The sequence below is a fragment of the Scaptodrosophila lebanonensis genome, unplaced genomic scaffold (genome assembly GCF_003285725.1).
Source record: "Scaptodrosophila lebanonensis strain 11010-0011.00,11010-0021.00 unplaced genomic scaffold, SlebRS2 tig00001413-arrow-arrow-pilon, whole genome shotgun sequence".
NCBI lineage: Eukaryota > Metazoa > Arthropoda > Insecta > Diptera > Drosophilidae > Scaptodrosophila > Scaptodrosophila lebanonensis.
This window is the reverse complement of record NW_022060740.1, coordinates 1-26,429: the sequence shown is the minus strand read 5'-3', so window position 1 is coordinate 26,429 and position 26,429 is coordinate 1. Positions and strand designations below refer to the sequence as shown.

The 26,429-nt window shown below is 34.5% G+C and overlaps 2 long non-coding RNA genes across 2 annotated transcripts; both read right to left on the bottom strand.

Annotated features, from left to right (window-relative positions):
• Positions 1 to 8,132: 8,132 nt before the first annotated feature.
• On the bottom strand, positions 8,133 to 10,849 carry LOC115632076. Its single transcript, XR_003996263.1, has 2 exons — positions 10,653 to 10,849; positions 8,133 to 8,523 (listed from the first exon to the last, which is right to left on the bottom strand). It is a non-coding gene; the product is annotated as an uncharacterized LOC115632076 (long non-coding RNA).
• A 7,591-nt stretch (positions 10,850 to 18,440) lies between these two features.
• Positions 18,441 to 21,158, bottom strand: LOC115632075. The gene is made up of 2 exons (XR_003996262.1): positions 20,962 to 21,158; positions 18,441 to 18,831 (listed from the first exon to the last, which is right to left on the bottom strand). It is a non-coding gene; the product is annotated as an uncharacterized LOC115632075 (long non-coding RNA).
• Positions 21,159 to 26,429: the final 5,271 nt, after the last annotated feature.

Below are 26,429 nucleotides of genomic sequence, written 5' to 3'. Positions count from 1 at the left end.
TTTTCTTATTTACAAATTATTTATATACTCTTCATAATATTATTATTATTATTTTTACATACCTAATCTACACGATTTCAAATATTATTTCTTTAAAAATTATTAAATTTCATTCATTGTTAAATTTTCTTATTTACATATTATTTATATACTTTTCATAATATTGTTTTTCTTTTTTATCTACCAAATCCACACGATTCCAAACATTATTTCTTTCAAAATTGTCAAATTTTCATTCATTTATTGTTAATTTAATCATTTACATATTACCTTGTATTACTATTATTCAATTTGTTTCTTCTAATTTTTTAAATAACATGTATTACCACCTAAGCTTACAACAATCTTTACATTATATCACTTATATGGTGCCCCTTTGAGGGAGGGGGCTCCTTATCATCATCGCTCCGGCTTTTTTCCCGCTTTCCCTCCATCTTATCAACCTGGAAGGATCTAGGCGCTTTGCTTGCGCTGTTGCCTCCTCTCGTCTCAAGCACACAAAGACCTGTAATGGATTAGTCATAAGATTTATATTTTAAGCAACTGTTGTACCCATTTACCTGGCCTGTGCGTCACAATAAAGAATGTATATAAAAAAAAAAATACTTTTTCGTTCCCTCACAATCCAAAAGTATAATTTATTATTTTGTTCTGCATTCTCTAGTTTATTTCTTTTTATATTTCTTTTCACAATTATTAAATAATTCATTTTGTCGTTCCCTTTTTTGCATTTTCATGCATTTTACTTAATTCTGTAATAAATAATTAAATTACTTATCTAAACTCATCCACATCAACTTTATGCCCATATTGTACATACTTACTTCCTCAGTAAGAAAATACATTTACACATGCGTCACTGACCTATGCAACTAACCATTCATACTCATATATTTTTCACAAAAGCTTATGGCTTACGCTCGCAAAGGGCGTTCACCTACGTTACTAGCCTGCTCCGAACTACAGCTGTTTAAAATCGGCTCTCCCACAGCCTCTCTTGGTTGTATTACCCCTCTCACTCTCTTTCAACATACTGTTGTTCTTTTCTTTCTTCCGTTGGTAACTCAGTACCATTTCCCCTCATTTACTTTTGTTGATTAATTGATTCGCATATTTATTTTGTTCATACAACATTCTTAAGTTAACTTTTATTGCACAATTTATCCAGTAATTTATTCCTCTTGTTGTTTTTCTTTATAAATTTTCTTACTGAGCATAATTAATCATGCCTCATCTAATCTGCTCGTTTTTTACCTTTATTTTTTGCTAACGATGTGCTGCCTGTTGCCGCTCGCATTTTTTCTTCCATACTAATTTCTTTTTGTATGGGGCACCTTTGTGCGGCACGTTTGCGCTTCGTTTGCAACAGTATTCTCTGTTATATACATTTTCTTCCAAATACTTTTATATTATTGGGGACTATGTTTCCGACCTGCTTGTTGACTGTGCACAACTTGTTTTTTGGTCTCGAACTTTTCCTTCAATTTTTATTCATACATATTCATTAACTGCTTCTTTATGTGTGGCTTCAGCTGACTTGCGCTTGTATATGCTGACAATTTCAGCGATATGATAAAGCGCGTCTTGGCCTAGGCCACCGAAATTATTTCTACTCAAATTCTGGGTCTTTTGTGCTCTTACCTACCAATGTTGCTAACAATTTACATCTCTCCTCTTTTCTATTCTCTATCCTCTTTTTCCTCGCCTTGAGTGAAATAATTTTGCTTTTGAGCCTTGCCTCCGTTACACCAACTTTGTTGCTTGATATAATTCGACTCAACTGCCTACTTAAGCCTCTCTCGCCTTTGTAGAGCTTTTCTGTCTGCTAACGGCACTATTCCACTGGTACACCCAGTATCCAGTGTGGTGGTTGTCAGCATAAACTTTGTTCTTCAGTCGGGTTATTTGTACTGAATGGCATGCATGTGCTTCTGCTCTGTACTGATACACCAAATAATCATTGAAGAATAATTTTCTACAGAATTAAATCTGTAATAATTGCTGTGTGTTGCTGCGTTTTTATTCTCCGGGTGATCTTGCGCGCCTGGTGCTGTGTTTCCTTTGTGGGGACCGTGTCTGCCTAGTCGCGGTGCCCAGACGTGTTGGCTGTTTTCAGCTGCCTGTCTGCGCCACTGGCCGTTTGTGTGTTGGCCACGTGTCCCTTATCTTCGCGCTGCGCCTGTGCTGGTGGGATTGCCTGGTGTGAATGTGGTACATACATACATTTTCTTCGGACACTCTATTCTATCTGGTATTTGTCCTCTCTCTCATACTAACCTAAACTAATCAATTCAGTTTCTCAGCTCCACAAATCCATGTTTATGGATTCTGGCCAGTATTTTGTCTTCACGCGCTTGCAAACTCTATTTGGTTGCCTACACTGATTGACTGCAAGTTCGGCTGCTTACCTTTACAGATAGCAAATACACTATCTCTGCTGCTTGCTGGCTCCCACTATTCTGATTGCCTTGGACATCTATGCACTATTTCCATCTGGTGTTGTGCATTTATTTTGGAGTGCTGCACCACTGTACCTGCACTTACATGGAGCTGCAGCCATCACTTTTTCCCTGCACCGATGTCGCATCTTCATGTTATTATCATCTATATTCTGTACATAAATAAATATGCCCTCACGCTTTGGTTACTACCGTAATCTTTCGGCCTGGAACATCTGGATCTGCTTATTCTCGCCTCTCTGTTGGGTGTGCCGCAGCGTGGGACTCACTCTCAGCCGCCAATACTTAGCCACCCGTTTGAGTGCTATCTGTTTTCTCCATTGGATTGCTGTTTTCTCTACACCTATGCTATCTCTGCATTATTTGTGTTTTGTCAGTTACATGCTGGAACTCCAGGATTTGGACTTACTACGACAATTTTGGTATGAATCATAGCGAATAAAACATAAATAACTTTTCATAACTTTATTATTCATATAAATCAATTTTTTATAATTAACTAGCGCATATGCATTTAATAATATTATCCAAACACCACTTAAATCACATTTTATTCAAAATACATAATCTTTACTATTCACCATTTCATCATTATTACACTTTTCATCAATAATATACTTGTTAACCAAAACAATTATTCCACTTATAATAATTCTTACATAATACACACACTAATCAATCTAAATCATTTGGAACACTTAATCTACTTAACTTATCACACATCTGTAACTCATTAAACTCACATCCTCGGATCTTCACAATCATCTGGCTTACGTATCGTCATCAGCAACTTTGCTCCGTTTTCCGCAAAACTACTGCATTTTGCCCTCACGCTGTCTGCTGCCCATCATGGATCCTTCCTTCTGCCTCCGTCTTCAGTACGCTCCTGCTGCACGCCCATCTGCACACATATCTGCATAAAACAAAAAAAAATAATAACTTTTTGTCATTTATACACATATACTTATTAATGCAATCATGCTTTACAACAATTCATAAACGACAGATTCATACTGATAATTTAACTAATATAATTAACAATAATCTATTCGCCCACACACCTGTGGTAACCGTCCGGGAATTTTTTCCCATTAATCCCCCCGCCGCTTCATTTTTCTTCATCCATCACACACTTCTGGACATTTCATCATTCTCTGCACATTAATTTTGGGACTCTTGGAATCCTGCCAAGCGATTCATCATCATTCAATTTTACACTCATATTCATACATTACATCACATCTTTACACATATTTAAAAATTGAACAAATCTTTTTAATCTGGATAACTTATTTTCCCCGCTGCCAACCATAGCATATCGTTTGCTTACTCCGCCTATACTGATTTCGTTGACAAGGATTCATCCTCCTGCGCAATCACACCTCCTGTATTCGGACGCAAATCACACTTATGGATTGTTTACCTGTCTACCATCATAATTCTGGATTTTATATTTAATTCAAGTAATGTATCTTGCTGCCACACTCACTCAAAGGATTTGTCATTTACACATAACATCTTCTCCTCTTTAAATTATTTATCCGCAATATTACACAAAACACACATCACATTATATCATATCAAAGCTGCCCAATTTAATTCACACAATTCTTAACCAATGTCCAATAAATTTATAAAATCTCATATTAACTAATAAATTACCCAATCACTCATAAAAGTTTATATACATTAATTGTTCCAACATACACACTCCAATTTAATTCATTCTACCAAATAGATTAATACCCCTATTTATAAACAATAACAAACAAATAATTTACCCATAATTTATTCTTAATATAAATTCTATAATCCTACACATATAATACAATATACAATAACACACACACTCGCTTTCATTTATTAATTTCTTAAATTTCACACAACAAATTCACAAATAATCTACATAACTTATTTATACATAACTGAACCAATATACATATCTTAATTCAAATTATAATCTTTAAACAAATAATTGATTTTTTCTTCCATTTATAAATTTTTTAAAATAATACCATATAACAAATTAAATCCATAAATAAACTATATAATTTGCTACACGAATAAAGCATTACACAATTCATAACTCGTATTCCCGTTTTTCATAAATTACCCACAACCAATTTACAAATAATCTATATTAATTCAATAACTTATAATAACTTAAGCTAGAAATTCATACCAATCTTATACCGGATCCCTCCGCATTCATCCTCCATTTATACACCCACACAACAGTACTTCATTTACCATCTTCACGTCGCACGCAATTTACTCATCTCTACACATCTACGAATACACATCCTCCCGGCACACCCTTCTATTAAGCATTTTCACTAATTTCTTCTAAATCTTCTTTTCACCGGATTGGACCACCATTTGCCATCGCTCTTCTGTCGCCTTATGGATTTTCCTGCATCATTCTTCATTCGCCATACCGGCTCTTGGCTCTGTATAATCCCGCCCACTGCATTTGTTCCTGCGCCATATTCTTATTATATACTTTTCATAATATTGTTTTTTACCTACCAAATCTACACGATTCCAAATATTATCTTTCAAAATTGTTAAATTATCATTCATTTTTGTTAAATCTTCTTATTTACACATCATTTTTTGCCTACCAAATCTACACGATTTTAAATATTATTTCTTTCATAATTGTTAAAATTACCATTCATTTATTGTCAAATTTTCTTATTTACAAATTATTTATATACTCTTCATAATATTATTATTATTATTTTTACATACCTAATCTACACGATTTCAAATATTATTTCTTTAAAAATTATTAAATTTCATTCATTGTTAAATTTTCTTATTTACATATTATTTATATACTTTTCATAATATTGTTTTTCTTTTTATCTACCAAATCCACACGATTCCAAACATTATTTCTTTCAAAATTGTCAAATTTCATTCATTTATTGTTAATTTAATCATTTACATATTACCTTGTATTACTATTATTCAATTTGTTTCTTCTAATTTTTTAAATAACATGTATTACCACCTAAGCTTACAACAATCTTTACATTATATCACTTATATGGTGCCCCCTTTGAGGGAGGGGGCTCCTTATCATCATCGCTCCGGCTTTTTTCCCGCTTTCCCTCCATCTTATCAACCTGGAAGGATCTAGGCGCTTTGCTTGCGCTGTTGCCTCCTCTCGTCTCAAGCACACAAAGACCTGTAATGGATTAGTCATAAGATTTATATTTTAAGCAACTGTTGTACCCATTTACCTGGCCTGTGCGTCACAATAAAGAATGTATATAAAAAAAAAATACTTTTTCGTTCCCTCACAATCCAAAAGTATAATTTATTATTTTGTTCTGCATTCTCTAGTTTATTTCTTTTTATATTTCTTTTCACAATTATTAAATAATTCATTTTGTCGTTCCCTTTTTGCATTTTCATGCATTTTACTTAATTCTGTAATAAATAATTAAATTACTTATCTAAACTCATCCACATCAACTTTATGCCCATATTGTACATACTTACTTCCTCAGTAAGAAAATACATTTACACATGCGTCACTGACCTATGCAACTAACCATTCATACTCATATATTTTTCACAAAAGCTTATGGCTTACGCTCGCAAAGGGCGTTCACCTACGTTACTAGCCTGCTCCGAACTACAGCTGTTTAAAATCGGCTCTCCCACAGCCTCTCTTGGTTGTATTACCCCTCTCACTCTCTTTCAACATACTGTTGTTCTTTTCTTTCTTCCGTTGGTAACTCAGTACCATTTCCCCTCATTTACTTTTGTTGATTAATTGATTCGCATATTTATTTTGTTCATACAACATTCTTAAGTTAACTTTTATTGCACAATTTATCCAGTAATTTATTCCTCTTGTTGTTTTTCTTTATAAATTTTCTTACTGAGCATAATTAATCATGCCTCAATCTAATCTGCTCGTTTTTTACCTTTATTTTTTGCTAACGATGTGCTGCCTGTTGCCGCTCGCATTTTTTCTTCCATACTAATTTCTTTTTGTATGGGGCACCTTTGTGCGGCACGTTTGCGCTTCGTTTGCAACAGTATTCTCTGTTATATACATTTTCTTCCAAATACTTTTATATTATTGGGGACTATGTTTCCGACCTGCTTGTTGACTGTGCACAACTTGTTTTTTGGTCTCGAACTTTTCCTTCAATTTTTATTCATACATATTCATTAACTGCTTCTTTATGTGTGGCTTCAGCTGACTTGCGCTTGTATATGCTGACAATTTCAGCGATATGATAAAGCGCGTCTTGGCCTAGGCCACCGAAATTATTTCTACTCAAATTCTGGGTCTTTTGTGCTCTTACCTACCAATGTTGCTAACAATTTACATCTCTCCTCTTTTCTATTCTCTATCCTCTTTTTCCTCGCCTTGAGTGAAATAATTTTGCTTTTGAGCCTTGCCTCCGTTACACCAACTTTGTTGCTTGATATAATTCGACTCAACTGCCTACTTAAGCCTCTCTCGCCTTTGTAGAGCTTTTCTGTCTGCTAACGGCACTATTCCACTGGTACACCCAGTATCCAGTGTGGTGGTTGTCAGCATAAACTTTGTTCTTCAGTCGGGTTATTTGTACTGAATGGCATGCATGTGCTTCTGCTCTGTACTGATACACCAAATAATCATTGAAGAATAATTTTCTACAGAATTAAATCTGTAATAATTGCTGTGTGTTGCTGCGTTTTTATTCTCCGGGTGATCTTGCGCGCCTGGTGCTGTGTTTCCTTTGTGGGGACCGTGTCTGCCTAGTCGCGGTGCCCAGACGTGTTGGCTGTTTTCAGCTGCCTGTCTGCGCCACTGGCCGTTTGTGTGTTGGCCACGTGTCCCTTATCTTCGCGCTGCGCCTGTGCTGGTGGGATTGCCTGGTGTGAATGTGGTACATACATACATTTTCTTCGGACACTCTATTCTATCTGGTATTTGTCCTCTCTCTCATACTAACCTAAACTAATCAATTCAGTTTCTCAGCTCCACAAATCCATGTTTATGGATTCTGGCCAGTATTTTGTCTTCACGCGCTTGCAAACTCTATTTGGTTGCCTACACTGATTGACTGCAAGTTCGGCTGCTTACCTTTACAGATAGCAAATACACTATCTCTGCTGCTTGCTGGCTCCCACTATTCTGATTGCCTTGGACATCTATGCACTATTTCCATCTGGTGTTGTGCATTTATTTTTGGAGTGCTGCACCACTGTACCTGCACTTACATGGAGCTGCAGCCATCACTTTTTCCCTGCACCGATGTCGCATCTTCATGTTATTATCATCTATATTCTGTACATAAATAAATATGCCCTCACGCTTTGGTTACTACCGTAATCTTTCGGCCTGGAACATCTGGATCTGCTTATTCTCGCCTCTCTGTTGGGTGTGCCGCAGCGTGGGACTCACTCTCAGCCGCCAATACTTAGCCACCCGTTTGAGTGCTATCTGTTTTCTCCATTGGATTGCTGTTTTCTCTACACCTATGCTATCTCTGCATTATTTGTGTTTTGTCAGTTACATGCTGGAACTCCAGGATTTGGACTTACTACGACAATTTTGGTATGAATCATAGCGAATAAAACATAAATAACTTTTCATAACTTTATTATTCATATAAATCAATTTTTTATAATTAACTAGCGCATATGCATTTAATAATATTATCCAAACACCACTTAAATCACATTTTATTCAAAATACATAATCTTTACTATTCACCATTTCATCATTATTACACTTTTCATCAATAATATACTTGTTAACCAAAACAATTATTCCACTTATAATAATTCTTACATAATACACACACTAATCAATCTAAATCATTTGGAACACTTAATCTACTTAACTTATCACACATCTGTAACTCATTAAACTCACATCCTCGGATCTTCACAATCATCTGGCTTACGTATCGTCATCAGCAACTTTGCTCCGTTTTTCCGCAAAACTACTGCATTTTGCCCTCACGCTGTCTGCTGCCCATCATGGATCCTTCCTTCTGCCTCCGTCTTCAGTACGCTCCTGCTGCACGCCCATCTGCACACATATCTGCATAAAACAAAAAAAAATAATAACTTTTTGTCATTTATACACATATACTTATTAATGCAATCATGCTTTACAACAATTCATAAACGACAGATTCATACTGATAATTTAACTAATATAATTAACAATAATCTATTCGCCCACACACCTGTGGTAACCGTCCGGGAATTTTTTCCCATTAATCCCCCCGCCGCTTCATTTTTCTTCATCCATCACACACTTCTGGACATTTCATCATTCTCTGCACATTAATTTGGGACTCTTGGAATCCTGCCAAGCGATTCATCATCATTCAATTTTACACTCATATTCATACATTACATCACATCTTTACACATATTTAAAAATTGAACAAATCTTTTTAATCTGGATAACTTATTTTCCCCGCTGCCACCATAGCATATCGTTTGCTTACTCCGCCTATACTGATTTCGTTGACAAGGATTCATCCTCCTGCGCAATCACACCTCCTGTATTCGGACGCAAATCACACTTATGGATTGTTTACCTGTCTACCATCATAATTCTGGATTTTATATTTAATTCAAGTAATGTATCTTGCTGCCACACTCACTCAAAGGATTTGTCATTTACACATAACATCTTCTCCTCTTTAAATTATTTATCCGCAATATTACACAAAACACACATCACATTATATCATATCAAAGCTGCCCAATTTAATTCACACAATTCTTAACCAATGTCCAATAAATTTATAAAATCTCATATTAACTAATAAATTACCCAATCACTCATAAAAGTTTATATACATTAATTGTTCCAACATACACACTCCAATTTAATTCATTCTACCAAATAGATTAATACCCCTATTTATAAACAATAACAAACAAATAATTTACCCATAATTTATTCTTAATATAAATTCTATAATCCTACACATATAATACAATATACAATAACACACACACTCGCTTTCATTTATTAATTTCTTAAATTTCACACAACAAATTCACAAATAATCTACATAACTTATTTATACATAACTGAACCCAATATACATATCTTAATTCAAATTATAATCTTTAAACAAATAATTGATTTTTTCTTCCATTTATAAATTTTTTAAAATAATACCATATAACAAATTAAATCCATAAATAAACTATATAATTTGCTACACGAATAAAGCATTACACAATTCATAACTCGTATTCCCGTTTTTCATAAATTACCCACAACCAATTTACAAATAATCTATATTAATTCAATAACTTATAATAACTTAAGCTAGAAATTCATACCAATCTTATACCGGATCCCTCCGCATTCATCCTCCATTTATACACCCACACAACAGTACTTCATTTACCATCTTCACGTCGCACGCAATTTACTCATCTCTACACATCTACGAATACACATCCTCCCGGCACACCCTTCTATTAAGCATTTTCACTAATTTCTTCTAAATCTTCTTTTCACCGGATTGGACCACCATTTGCCATCGCTCTTCTGTCGCCTTATGGATTTTCCTGCATCATTCTTCATTCGCCATACCGGCTCTTGGCTCTGTATAATCCCGCCCACTGCATTTGTTCCTGCGCCATATTCTTATTATATACTTTTCATAATATTGTTTTTTACCTACCAAATCTACACGATTCCAAATATTATCTTTCAAAATTGTTAAATTATCATTCATTTTTGTTAAATCTTCTTATTTACACATCATTTTTTGCCTACCAAATCTACACGATTTTAAATATTATTTCTTTCATAATTGTTAAAATTACCATTCATTTATTGTCAAATTTTCTTATTTACAAATTATTTATATACTCTTCATAATATTATTATTATTATTTTTACATACCTAATCTACACGATTTCAAATATTATTTCTTTAAAAATTATTAAATTTCATTCATTGTTAAATTTTCTTATTTACATATTATTTATATACTTTTCATAATATTGTTTTTCTTTTTTATCTACCAAATCCACACGATTCCAAACATTATTTCTTTCAAAATTGTCAAATTTTCATTCATTTATTGTTAATTTAATCATTTACATATTACCTTGTATTACTATTATTCAATTTGTTTCTTCTAATTTTTTAAATAACATGTATTACCACCTAAGCTTACAACAATCTTTACATTATATCACTTATATGGTGCCCCTTTGAGGGAGGGGGCTCCTTATCATCATCGCTCCGGCTTTTTTCCCGCTTTCCCTCCATCTTATCAACCTGGAAGGATCTAGGCGCTTTGCTTGCGCTGTTGCCTCCTCTCGTCTCAAGCACACAAAGACCTGTAATGGATTAGTCATAAGATTTATATTTTAAGCAACTGTTGTACCCATTTACCTGGCCTGTGCGTCACAATAAAGAATGTATATAAAAAAAAAAATACTTTTTCGTTCCCTCACAATCCAAAAGTATAATTTATTATTTTGTTCTGCATTCTCTAGTTTATTTCTTTTTTATATTTCTTTTCACAATTATTAAATAATTCATTTTGTCGTTCCCTTTTTTGCATTTTCATGCATTTTACTTAATTCTGTAATAAATAATTAAATTACTTATCTAAACTCATCCACATCAACTTTATGCCCATATTGTACATACTTACTTCCTCAGTAAGAAAATACATTTACACATGCGTCACTGACCTATGCAACTAACCATTCATACTCATATATTTTTCACAAAAGCTTATGGCTTACGCTCGCAAAGGGCGTTCACCTACGTTACTAGCCTGCTCCGAACTACAGCTGTTTAAAATCGGCTCTCCCACAGCCTCTCTTGGTTGTATTACCCCTCTCACTCTCTTTCAACATACTGTTGTTCTTTTCTTTCTTCCGTTGGTAACTCAGTACCATTTCCCCTCATTTACTTTTGTTGATTAATTGATTCGCATATTTATTTTGTTCATACAACATTCTTAAGTTAACTTTTATTGCACAATTTATCCAGTAATTTATTCCTCTTGTTGTTTTTCTTTATAAATTTTCTTACTGAGCATAATTAATCATGCCTCAATCTAATCTGCTCGTTTTTTACCTTTATTTTTTGCTAACGATGTGCTGCCTGTTGCCGCTCGCATTTTTTCTTCCATACTAATTTCTTTTTGTATGGGGCACCTTTGTGCGGCACGTTTGCGCTTCGTTTGCAACAGTATTCTCTGTTATATACATTTTCTTCCAAATACTTTTATATTATTGGGGACTATGTTTCCGACCTGCTTGTTGACTGTGCACAACTTGTTTTTTGGTCTCGAACTTTTCCTTCAATTTTTATTCATACATATTCATTAACTGCTTCTTTATGTGTGGCTTCAGCTGACTTGCGCTTGTATATGCTGACAATTTCAGCGATATGATAAAGCGCGTCTTGGCCTAGGCCACCGAAATTATTTCTACTCAAATTCTGGGTCTTTTGTGCTCTTACCTACCAATGTTGCTAACAATTTACATCTCTCCTCTTTTCTATTCTCTATCCTCTTTTTCCTCGCCTTGAGTGAAATAATTTTGCTTTTGAGCCTTGCCTCCGTTACACCAACTTTGTTGCTTGATATAATTCGACTCAACTGCCTACTTAAGCCTCTCTCGCCTTTGTAGAGCTTTTCTGTCTGCTAACGGCACTATTCCACTGGTACACCCAGTATCCAGTGTGGTGGTTGTCAGCATAAACTTTGTTCTTCAGTCGGGTTATTTGTACTGAATGGCATGCATGTGCTTCTGCTCTGTACTGATACACCAAATAATCATTGAAGAATAATTTTCTACAGAATTAAATCTGTAATAATTGCTGTGTGTTGCTGCGTTTTTATTCTCCGGGTGATCTTGCGCGCCTGGTGCTGTGTTTCCTTTGTGGGGACCGTGTCTGCCTAGTCGCGGTGCCCAGACGTGTTGGCTGTTTTCAGCTGCCTGTCTGCGCCACTGGCCGTTTGTGTGTTGGCCACGTGTCCCTTATCTTCGCGCTGCGCCTGTGCTGGTGGGATTGCCTGGTGTGAATGTGGTACATACATACATTTTCTTCGGACACTCTATTCTATCTGGTATTTGTCCTCTCTCTCATACTAACCTAAACTAATCAATTCAGTTTCTCAGCTCCACAAATCCATGTTTATGGATTCTGGCCAGTATTTTGTCTTCACGCGCTTGCAAACTCTATTTGGTTGCCTACACTGATTGACTGCAAGTTCGGCTGCTTACCTTTACAGATAGCAAATACACTATCTCTGCTGCTTGCTGGCTCCCACTATTCTGATTGCCTTGGACATCTATGCACTATTTCCATCTGGTGTTGTGCATTTATTTTTGGAGTGCTGCACCACTGTACCTGCACTTACATGGAGCTGCAGCCATCACTTTTTCCCTGCACCGATGTCGCATCTTCATGTTATTATCATCTATATTCTGTACATAAATAAATATGCCCTCACGCTTTGGTTACTACCGTAATCTTTCGGCCTGGAACATCTGGATCTGCTTATTCTCGCCTCTCTGTTGGGTGTGCCGCAGCGTGGGACTCACTCTCAGCCGCCAATACTTAGCCACCCGTTTGAGTGCTATCTGTTTTCTCCATTGGATTGCTGTTTTCTCTACACCTATGCTATCTCTGCATTATTTGTGTTTTGTCAGTTACATGCTGGAACTCCAGGATTTGGACTTACTACGACAATTTTGGTATGAATCATAGCGAATAAAACATAAATAACTTTTCATAACTTTATTATTCATATAAATCAATTTTTTATAATTAACTAGCGCATATGCATTTAATAATATTATCCAAACACCACTTAAATCACATTTTATTCAAAATACATAATCTTTACTATTCACCATTTCATCATTATTACACTTTTCATCAATAATATACTTGTTAACCAAAACAATTATTCCACTTATAATAATTCTTACATAATACACACACTAATCAATCTAAATCATTTGGAACACTTAATCTACTTAACTTATCACACATCTGTAACTCATTAAACTCACATCCTCGGATCTTCACAATCATCTGGCTTACGTATCGTCATCAGCAACTTTGCTCCGTTTTTCCGCAAAACTACTGCATTTGCCCTCACGCTGTCTGCTGCCCATCATGGATCCTTCCTTCTGCCTCCGTCTTCAGTACGCTCCTGCTGCACGCCCATCTGCACACATATCTGCATAAAACAAAAAAAAATAATAACTTTTTGTCATTTATACACATATACTTATTAATGCAATCATGCTTTACAACAATTCATAAACGACAGATTCATACTGATAATTTAACTAATATAATTAACAATAATCTATTCGCCCACACACCTGTGGTAACCGTCCGGGAATTTTTTCCCATTAATCCCCCCGCCGCTTCATTTTTCTTCATCCATCACACACTTCTGGACATTTCATCATTCTCTGCACATTAATTTTGGGACTCTTGGAATCCTGCCAAGCGATTCATCATCATTCAATTTTACACTCATATTCATACATTACATCACATCTTTACACATATTTAAAAATTGAACAAATCTTTTTAATCTGGATAACTTATTTTCCCCGCTGCCAACCATAGCATATCGTTTGCTTACTCCGCCTATACTGATTTCGTTGACAAGGATTCATCCTCCTGCGCAATCACACCTCCTGTATTCGGACGCAAATCACACTTATGGATTGTTTACCTGTCTACCATCATAATTCTGGATTTTATATTTAATTCAAGTAATGTATCTTGCTGCCACACTCACTCAAAGGATTTGTCATTTACACATAACATCTTCTCCTCTTTAAATTATTTATCCGCAATATTACACAAAACACACATCACATTATATCATATCAAAGCTGCCCAATTTAATTCACACAATTCTTAACCAATGTCCAATAAATTTATAAAATCTCATATTAACTAATAAATTACCCAATCACTCATAAAAGTTTATATACATTAATTGTTCCAACATACACACTCCAATTTAATTCATTCTACCAAATAGATTAATACCCCTATTTATAAACAATAACAAACAAATAATTTACCCATAATTTATTCTTAATATAAATTCTATAATCCTACACATATAATACAATATACAATAACACACACACTCGCTTTCATTTATTAATTTCTTAAATTTCACACAACAAATTCACAAATAATCTACATAACTTATTTATACATAACTGAACCCAATATACATATCTTAATTCAAATTATAATCTTTAAACAAATAATTGATTTTTTCTTCCATTTATAAATTTTTTAAAATAATACCATATAACAAATTAAATCCATAAATAAACTATATAATTTGCTACACGAATAAAGCATTACACAATTCATAACTCGTATTCCCGTTTTTCATAAATTACCCACAACCAATTTACAAATAATCTATATTAATTCAATAACTTATAATAACTTAAGCTAGAAATTCATACCAATCTTATACCGGATCCCTCCGCATTCATCCTCCATTTATACACCCACACAACAGTACTTCATTTACCATCTTCACGTCGCACGCAATTTACTCATCTCTACACATCTACGAATACACATCCTCCCGGCACACCCTTCTATTAAGCATTTTCACTAATTTCTTCTAAATCTTCTTTTCACCGGATTGGACCACCATTTGCCATCGCTCTTCTGTCGCCTTATGGATTTTCCTGCATCATTCTTCATTCGCCATACCGGCTCTTGGCTCTGTATAATCCCGCCCACTGCATTTGTTCCTGCGCCATATTCTTATTATATACTTTTCATAATATTGTTTTTTACCTACCAAATCTACACGATTCCAAATATTATCTTTCAAAATTGTTAAATTATCATTCATTTTTGTTAAATCTTCTTATTTACACATCATTTTTTGCCTACCAAATCTACACGATTTTAAATATTATTTCTTTCATAATTGTTAAAATTACCATTCATTTATTGTCAAATTTTCTTATTTACAAATTATTTATATACTCTTCATAATATTATTATTATTATTTTTACATACCTAATCTACACGATTTCAAATATTATTTCTTTAAAAATTATTAAATTTCATTCATTGTTAAATTTTCTTATTTACATATTATTTATATACTTTTCATAATATTGTTTTTCTTTTTTATCTACCAAATCCACACGATTCCAAACATTATTTCTTTCAAAATTGTCAAATTTTCATTCATTTATTGTTAATTTAATCATTTACATATTACCTTGTATTACTATTATTCAATTTGTTTCTTCTAATTTTTTAAATAACATGTATTACCACCTAAGCTTACAACAATCTTTACATTATATCACTTATATGGTGCCCCTTTGAGGGAGGGGGCTCCTTATCATCATCGCTCCGGCTTTTTTCCCGCTTTCCCTCCATCTTATCAACCTGGAAGGATCTAGGCGCTTTGCTTGCGCTGTTGCCTCCTCTCGTCTCAAGCACACAAAGACCTGTAATGGATTAGTCATAAGATTTATATTTTAAGCAACTGTTGTACCCATTTACCTGGCCTGTGCGTCACAATAAAGAATGTATATAAAAAAAAAAATACTTTTTCGTTCCCTCACAATCCAAAAGTATAATTTATTATTTTGTTCTGCATTCTCTAGTTTATTTCTTTTTTATATTTCTTTTCACAATTATTAAATAATTCATTTTGTCGTTCCCTTTTTTGCATTTTCATGCATTTTACTTAATTCTGTAATAAATAATTAAATTACTTATCTAAACTCATCCACATCAACTTTATGCCCATATTGTACATACTTACTTCCTCAGTAAGAAAATACATTTACACATGCGTCACTGACCTATGCAACTAACCATTCATACTCATATATTTTTCACAAAAGCTTATGGCTTACGCTCGCAAAGGGCGTTCACCTACGTTACTAGCCTGCTCCGAACTACAGCTGTTTAAAATCGGCTCTCCCACAGCCTCTCTTGGTTGTATTACCCCTCTCACTCTCTTTCAACATACTGTTGTTCTTTTCTTTCTTCCGTTGGTAACTCAGTACCATTTCCCCTCATTTACTTTTGTTGATTAATTGATTCGCATATTTATTTTGTTCATACAACATTCTTAAGTTAACTTTTATTGCACAATTTATCCAGTAATTTATTCCTCTTGTTGTTTTTCTTTATAAATTTTCTTACTGAGCATAATTAATCATGCCTCAATCTAATCTGCTCGTTTTTTACCTTTATTTTTTGCTAACGATGTGCTGCCTGTTGCCGCTCGCATTTTTTCTTCCATACTAATTTCTTTTGTATGGGGCACCTTTGTGCGGCACGTTTGCGCTTCGTTTGCAACAGTATTCTCTGTTATATACATTTTCTTCCAAATACTTTTATATTATTGGGGACTATGTTTCCGACCTGCTTGTTGACTGTGCACAACTTGTTTTTTGGTCTCGAACTTTTCCTTCAATTTTTATTCATACATATTCATTAACTGCTTCTTTATGTGTGGCTTCAGCTGACTTGCGCTTGTATATGCTGACAATTTCAGCGATATGATAAAGCGCGTCTTGGCCTAGGCCACCGAAATTATTTCTACTCAAATTCTGGGTCTTTTGTGCTCTTACCTACCAATGTTGCTAACAATTTACATCTCTCCTCTTTTCTATTCTCTATCCTCTTTTTCCTCGCCTTGAGTGAAATAATTTTGCTTTTGAGCCTTGCCTCCGTTACACCAACTTTGTTGCTTGATATAATTCGACTCAACTGCCTACTTAAGCCTCTCTCGCCTTTGTAGAGCTTTTCTGTCTGCTAACGGCACTATTCCACTGGTACACCCAGTATCCAGTGTGGTGGTTGTCAGCATAAACTTTGTTCTTCAGTCGGGTTATTTGTACTGAATGGCATGCATGTGCTTCTGCTCTGTACTGATACACCAAATAATCATTGAAGAATAATTTTCTACAGAATTAAATCTGTAATAATTGCTGTGTGTTGCTGCGTTTTTATTCTCCGGGTGATCTTGCGCGCCTGGTGCTGTGTTTCCTTTGTGGGGACCGTGTCTGCCTAGTCGCGGTGCCCAGACGTGTTGGCTGTTTTCAGCTGCCTGTCTGCGCCACTGGCCGTTTGTGTGTTGGCCACGTGTCCCTTATCTTCGCGCTGCGCCTGTGCTGGTGGGATTGCCTGGTGTGAATGTGGTACATACATACATTTTCTTCGGACACTCTATTCTATCTGGTATTTGTCCTCTCTCTCATACTAACCTAAACTAATCAATTCAGTTTCTCAGCTCCACAAATCCATGTTTATGGATTCTGGCCAGTATTTTGTCTTCACGCGCTTGCAAACTCTATTTGGTTGCCTACACTGATTGACTGCAAGTTCGGCTGCTTACCTTTACAGATAGCAAATACACTATCTCTGCTGCTTGCTGGCTCCCACTATTCTGATTGCCTTGGACATCTATGCACTATTTCCATCTGGTGTTGTGCATTTATTTTTGGAGTGCTGCACCACTGTACCTGCACTTACATGGAGCTGCAGCCATCACTTTTTCCCTGCACCGATGTCGCATCTTCATGTTATTATCATCTATATTCTGTACATAAATAAATATGCCCTCACGCTTTGGTTACTACCGTAATCTTTCGGCCTGGAACATCTGGATCTGCTTATTCTCGCCTCTCTGTTGGGTGTGCCGCAGCGTGGGACTCACTCTCAGCCGCCAATACTTAGCCACCCGTTTGAGTGCTATCTGTTTTCTCCATTGGATTGCTGTTTTCTCTACACCTATGCTATCTCTGCATTATTTGTGTTTTGTCAGTTACATGCTGGAACTCCAGGATTTGGACTTACTACGACAATTTTGGTATGAATCATAGCGAATAAAACATAAATAACTTTTCATAACTTTATTATTCATATAAATCAATTTTTTATAATTAACTAGCGCATATGCATTTAATAATATTATCCAAACACCACTTAAATCACATTTTATTCAAAATACATAATCTTTACTATTCACCATTTCATCATTATTACACTTTTCATCAATAATATACTTGTTAACCAAAACAATTATTCCACTTATAATAATTCTTACATAATACACACACTAATCAATCTAAATCATTTGGAACACTTAATCTACTTAACTTATCACACATCTGTAACTCATTAAACTCACATCCTCGGATCTTCACAATCATCTGGCTTACGTATCGTCATCAGCAACTTTGCTCCGTTTTTCCGCAAAACTACTGCATTTTGCCCTCACGCTGTCTGCTGCCCATCATGGATCCTTCCTTCTGCCTCCGTCTTCAGTACGCTCCTGCTGCACGCCCATCTGCACACATATCTGCATAAAACAAAAAAAAATAATAACTTTTTGTCATTTATACACATATACTTATTAATGCAATCATGCTTTACAACAATTCATAAACGACAGATTCATACTGATAATTTAACTAATATAATTAACAATAATCTATTCGCCCACACACCTGTGGTAACCGTCCGGGAATTTTTTCCCATTAATCCCCCCGCCGCTTCATTTTTCTTCATCCATCACACACTTCTGGACATTTCATCATTCTCTGCACATTAATTTTGGGACTCTTGGAATCCTGCCAAGCGATTCATCATCATTCAATTTTACACTCATATTCATACATTACATCACATCTTTACACATATTTAAAAATTGAACAAATCTTTTTAATCTGGATAACTTATTTTCCCCGCTGCCAACCATAGCATATCGTTTGCTTACTCCGCCTATACTGATTTCGTTGACAAGGATTCATCCTCCTGCGCAATCACACCTCCTGTATTCGGACGCAAATCACACTTATGGATTGTTTACCTGTCTACCATCATAATTCTGGATTTTATATTTAATTCAAGTAATGTATCTTGCTGCCACACTCACTCAAAGGATTTGTCATTTACACATAACATCTTCTCCTCTTTAAATTATTTATCCGCAATATTACACAAAACACACATCACATTATATCATATCAAAGCTGCCCAATTTAATTCACACAATTCTTAACCAATGTCCAATAAATTTATAAAATCTCATATTAACTAATAAATTACCCAATCACTCATAAAAGTTTATATACATTAATTGTTCCAACATACACACTCCAATTTAATTCATTCTACCAAATAGATTAATACCCCTATTTATAAACAATAACAAACAAATAATTTACCCATAATTTATTCTTAATATAAATTCTATAATCCTACACATATAATACAATATACAATAACACACACACTCGCTTTCATTTATTAATTTCTTAAATTTCACACAACAAATTCACAAATAATCTACATAACTTATTTATACATAACTGAACCCAATATACATATCTTAATTCAAATTATAATCTTTAAACAAATAATTGATTTTTTCTTCCATTTATAAATTTTTTAAAATAATACCATATAACAAATTAAATCCATAAATAAACTATATAATTTGCTACACGAATAAAGCATTACACAATTCATAACTCGTATTCCCGTTTTTCATAAATTACCCACAACCAATTTACAAATAATCTATATTAATTCAATAACTTATAATAACTTAAGCTAGAAATTCATACCAATCTTATACCGGATCCCTCCGCATTCATCCTCCATTTATACACCCACACAACAGTACTTCATTTACCATCTTCACGTCGCACGCAATTTACTCATCTCTACACATCTACGAATACACATCCTCCCGGCACACCCTTCTATTAAGCATTTTCACTAATTTCTTCTAAATCTTCTTTTCACCGGATTGGACCACCATTTGCCATCGCTCTTCTGTCGCCTTATGGATTTTCCTGCATCATTCTTCATTCGCCATACCGGCTCTTGGCTCTGTATAATCCCGCCCACTGCATTTGTTCCTGCGCCATATTCTTATTATATACTTTTCATAATATTGTTTTTTACCTACCAAATCTACACGATTCCAAATATTATCTTTCAAAATTGTTAAATTATCATTCATTTTGTTAAATCTTCTTATTTACACATCATTTTTTGCCTACCAAATCTACACGATTTTAAATATTATTTCTTTCATAATTGTTAAAATTACCATTCATTTATTGTCAAATTTTCTTATTTACAAATTATTTATATACTCTTCATAATATTATTATTATTATTTTTACATACCTAATCTACACGATTTCAAATATTATTTCTTTAAAAATTATTAAATTTCATTCATTGTTAAATTTTCTTATTTACATATTATTTATATACTTTTCATAATATTGTTTTTCTTTTTTATCTACCAAATCCACACGATTCCAAACATTATTTCTTTCAAAATTGTCAAATTTTCATTCATTTATTGTTAATTTAATCATTTACATATTACCTTGTATTACTATTATTCAATTTGTTTCTTCTAATTTTTTAAATAACATGTATTACCACCTAAGCTTACAACAATCTTTACATTATATCACTTATATGGTGCCCCTTTGAGGGAGGGGGCTCCTTATCATCATCGCTCCGGCTTTTTTCCCGCTTTCCCTCCATCTTATCAACCTGGAAGGATCTAGGCGCTTTGCTTGCGCTGTTGCCTCCTCTCGTCTCAAGCACACAAAGACCTGTAATGGATTAGTCATAAGATTTATATTTTAAGCAACTGTTGTACCCATTTACCTGGCCTGTGCGTCACAATAAAGAATGTATATAAAAAAAAAAATACTTTTTCGTTCCCTCACAATCCAAAGTATAATTTATTATTTTGTTCTGCATTCTCTAGTTTATTTCTTTTTTATATTTCTTTTCACAATTATTAAATAATTCATTTTGTCGTTCCCTTTTTTGCATTTTCATGCATTTTACTTAATTCTGTAATAAATAATTAAATTACTTATCTAAACTCATCCACATCAACTTTATGCCCATATTGTACATACTTACTTCCTCAGTAAGAAAATACATTTACACATGCGTCACTGACCTATGCAACTAACCATTCATACTCATATATTTTTCACAAAAGCTTATGGCTTACGCTCGCAAAGGGCGTTCACCTACGTTACTAGCCTGCTCCGAACTACAGCTGTTTAAAATCGGCTCTCCCACAGCCTCTCTTGGTTGTATTACCCCTCTCACTCTCTTTCAACATACTGTTGTTCTTTTCTTTCTTCCGTTGGTAACTCAGTACCATTTCCCCTCATTTACTTTTGTTGATTAATTGATTCGCATATTTATTTTGTTCATACAACATTCTTAAGTTAACTTTTATTGCACAATTTATCCAGTAATTTATTCCTCTTGTTGTTTTTCTTTATAAATTTTCTTACTGAGCATAATTAATCATGCCTCAATCTAATCTGCTCGTTTTTTACCTTTATTTTTTGCTAACGATGTGCTGCCTGTTGCCGCTCGCATTTTTTCTTCCATACTAATTTCTTTTTGTATGGGGCACCTTTGTGCGGCACGTTTGCGCTTCGTTTGCAACAGTATTCTCTGTTATATACATTTTCTTCCAAATACTTTTATATTATTGGGGACTATGTTTCCGACCTGCTTGTTGACTGTGCACAACTTGTTTTTTGGTCTCGAACTTTTCCTTCAATTTTTATTCATACATATTCATTAACTGCTTCTTTATGTGTGGCTTCAGCTGACTTGCGCTTGTATATGCTGACAATTTCAGCGATATGATAAAGCGCGTCTTGGCCTAGGCCACCGAAATTATTTCTACTCAAATTCTGGGTCTTTTGTGCTCTTACCTACCAATGTTGCTAACAATTTACATCTCTCCTCTTTTCTATTCTCTATCCTCTTTTTCCTCGCCTTGAGTGAAATAATTTTGCTTTTGAGCCTTGCCTCCGTTACACCAACTTTGTTGCTTGATATAATTCGACTCAACTGCCTACTTAAGCCTCTCTCGCCTTTGTAGAGCTTTTCTGTCTGCTAACGGCACTATTCCACTGGTACACCCAGTATCCAGTGTGGTGGTTGTCAGCATAAACTTTGTTCTTCAGTCGGGTTATTTGTACTGAATGGCATGCATGTGCTTCTGCTCTGTACTGATACACCAAATAATCATTGAAGAATAATTTTCTACAGAATTAAATCTGTAATAATTGCTGTGTGTTGCTGCGTTTTTATTCTCCGGGTGATCTTGCGCGCCTGGTGCTGTGTTTCCTTTGTGGGGACCGTGTCTGCCTAGTCGCGGTGCCCAGACGTGTTGGCTGTTTTCAGCTGCCTGTCTGCGCCACTGGCCGTTTGTGTGTTGGCCACGTGTCCCTTATCTTCGCGCTGCGCCTGTGCTGGTGGGATTGCCTGGTGTGAATGTGGTACATACATACATTTTCTTCGGACACTCTATTCTATCTGGTATTTGTCCTCTCTCTCATACTAACCTAAACTAATCAATTCAGTTTCTCAGCTCCACAAATCCATGTTTATGGATTCTGGCCAGTATTTTGTCTTCACGCGCTTGCAAACTCTATTTGGTTGCCTACACTGATTGACTGCAAGTTCGGCTGCTTACCTTTACAGATAGCAAATACACTATCTCTGCTGCTTGCTGGCTCCCACTATTCTGATTGCCTTGGACATCTATGCACTATTTCCATCTGGTGTTGTGCATTTATTTTTGGAGTGCTGCACCACTGTACCTGCACTTACATGGAGCTGCAGCCATCACTTTTTCCCTGCACCGATGTCGCATCTTCATGTTATTATCATCTATATTCTGTACATAATAAATATGCCCTCACGCTTTGGTTACTACCGTAATCTTTCGGCCTGGAACATCTGGATCTGCTTATTCTCGCCTCTCTGTTGGGTGTGCCGCAGCGTGGGACTCACTCTCAGCCGCCAATACTTAGCCACCCGTGTGAGTGCTATCTGTTTTCTCCATTGGATTGCTGTTTTCTCTACACCTATGCTATCTCTGCATTATTTGTGTTTTGTCAGTTACATGCTGGAACTCCAGGATTTGGACTTACTACGACAATTTTGGTATGAATCATAGCGAATAAAACATAAATAACTTTCATAACTTTATTATTCATATAAATCAATTTTTTATAATTAACTAGCGCATATGCATTTAATAATATTATCCAAACACCACTTAAATCACATTTTATTCAAAATACATAATCTTTACTATTCACCATTTCATCATTATTACACTTTTCATCAATAATATACTTGTTAACCAAAACAATTATTCCACTTATAATAATTCTTACATAATACACACACTAATCAATCTAAATCATTTGGAACACTTAATCTACTTAACTTATCACACATCTGTAACTCATTAAACTCACATCCTCGGATCTTCACAATCATCTGGCTTACGTATCGTCATCAGCAACTTTGCTCCGTTTTTCCGCAAAACTACTGCATTTTGCCCTCACGCTGTCTGCTGCCCATCATGGATCCCTTCCTTCTGCTCCGTCTTCAGTACGCTCCTGCTGCACGCCCATCTGCACACATATCTGCATAAAACAAAAAAAATAATAACTTTTTGTCATTTAATACACATATACTTATTAATGCAATCAGGCCCTTTAACAACAATGCATAAAAACGACGAAGATTCTACGGATATGTTAACTAATAGAATTAAAAATAATCTATTCGCCCACACACCTGTGGTAACCGTCCGGGAATTTTGTTTCCGCATTAATTAATCCCGCCCGCCGCTTCATTTTTCGTCATCCACCATCACACACTTCTGGACATTTCATCAAGTCGCCTGCACATTAATTTGGGGACTCTTGGAATCCTGCCAAGCGATTCATCAATCATTCAATTTTATACAAACTCATATTCATACAGTTACATCACATCTTTACACATATTTAAAAATTGAACAAATCTTTTTAATCTGGATAACTTATTTTCCCCGCTGCCAACCATAGCATATCGTTTGCTTACTCCGCCTATACTGATTTCGTTGACAAGGATTCATCCTCCTGCGCAATCACACCTCCTGTATTCGGACGCAAATCACACTTATGGATTGTTTACCTGTCTACCATCATAATTCTGGATTTTATATTTAATTCAAGTAATGTATCTTGCTGCCACACTCACTCAAAGGATTTGTCATTTACACATAACATCTTCTCCTCTTTAAATTATTTATCCGCAATATTACACAAAACACACATCACATTATATCATATCAAAGCTGCCCAATTTAATTCACACAATTCTTAACCAATGTCCAATAAATTTATAAAATCTCATATTAACTAATAAATTACCCAATCACTCATAAAAGTTTATATACATTAATTGTTCCAACATACACACTCCAATTTAATTCATTCTACCAAATAGATTAATACCCCTATTTATAAACAATAACAAACAAATAATTTACCCATAATTTATTCTTAATATAAATTCTATAATCCTACACATATAATACAATATACAATAACACACACACTCGCTTTCATTTATTAATTTCTTAAATTTCACACAACAAATTCACAAATAATCTACATAACTTATTTATACATAACTGAACCCAATATACATATCTTAATTCAAATTATAATCTTTAAACAAATAATTGATTTTTTCTTCCATTTATAAATTTTTTAAAATAATACCATATAACAAATTAAATCCATAAATAAACTATATAATTTGCTACACGAATAAAGCATTACACAATTCATAACTCGTATTCCCGTTTTTCATAAATTACCCACAACCAATTTACAAATAATCTATATTAATTCAATAACTTATAATAACTTAAGCTAGAAATTCATACCAATCTTATACCGGATCCCTCCGCATTCATCCTCCATTTATACACCCACACAACAGTACTTCATTTACCATCTTCACGTCGCACGCAATTTACTCATCTCTACACATCTACGAATACACATCCTCCCGGCACACCCTTCTATTAAGCATTTTCACTAATTTCTTCTAAATCTTCTTTTCACCGGATTGGACCACCATTTGCCATCGCTCTTCTGTCGCCTTATGGATTTTCCTGCATCATTCTTCATTCGCCATACCGGCTCTTGGCTCTGTATAATCCCGCCCACTGCATTTGTTCCTGCGCCATATTCTTATTATATACTTTTCATAATATTGTTTTTTACCTACCAAATCTACACGATTCCAATATTATCTTTCAAAATTGTTAAATTATCATTCATTTTTGTTAAATCTTCTTATTTACACATCATTTTTGCCTACCAAATCTACACGATTTTAAATATTATTTCTTTCATAATTGTTAAAATTACCATTCATTATTGTCAAATTTTCTTATTTACAAATTATTTATATACTCTTCATAATATTATTATTATTATTTTTACATACCTAATCTACACGATTTCAATATTATTTCTTTAAAATTATTAAATTTCATTCATTGTTAAATTTTCTTATTTACATATTATTTATATACTTTTCATAATATTGTTTTTCTTTTTTATCTACCAAATCCACACGATTCCAAACATTATTTCTTTCAAAATTGTCAAATTTTCATTCATTTATTGTTAATTTAATCATTTACATATTACCTTGTATTACTATTATTCAATTGTTTCTTCTAATTTTTTAATAACATGTATTACCACCTAAGCTTACAACAATCTTTACATTATATCACTTATATGGTGCCCCTTTGAGGGAGGGGGTCCTTATCATCATCGCTCCGGCTTTTTTCCCGCTTTCCCTCCATCTTATCAACCTGGAAGGATCTAGGCGCTTTGCTTGCGCTGTTGCCTCCTCTCGTCTCAAGCACACAAAGACCTGTAATGGATTAGTCATAAGATTTATATTTTAAGCAACTGTTGTACCCATTTACCTGGCCTGTGCGTCACAATAAAGAATGTATATTATAAAAAAACACCACAATCTGTAATGTATATCAACACACAGCAACATCAAAAGCAA